We start from the raw sequence: 219 nt of genomic DNA on the forward strand, positions 1-219 counted from the left end.
GTGTTCAGGATCTGCTGGAAATCATTGCCTCTCACAAAGGGAATTTCTTTTGCCTTAAATGTAGCTATGGCATTTTGCTTCACTGATAACAATGAAAGGTAATAAAGATACAACGGCAGCCTTCAAGAAAGAGACCAGGAAGCATCGTTGCTTTGAAGAAACTGTTACTTGATGAATTGTACTGAAACACTGCAAAGCCTTCTCGTTTTAGTTCCCTAC

The sequence above is a fragment of the Pygoscelis adeliae genome, unplaced genomic scaffold (assembly GCF_000699105.1).
Source record: "Pygoscelis adeliae isolate BGI_AS28 unplaced genomic scaffold, ASM69910v1 Scaffold25, whole genome shotgun sequence".
Lineage (NCBI taxonomy): Eukaryota > Metazoa > Chordata > Aves > Sphenisciformes > Spheniscidae > Pygoscelis > Pygoscelis adeliae.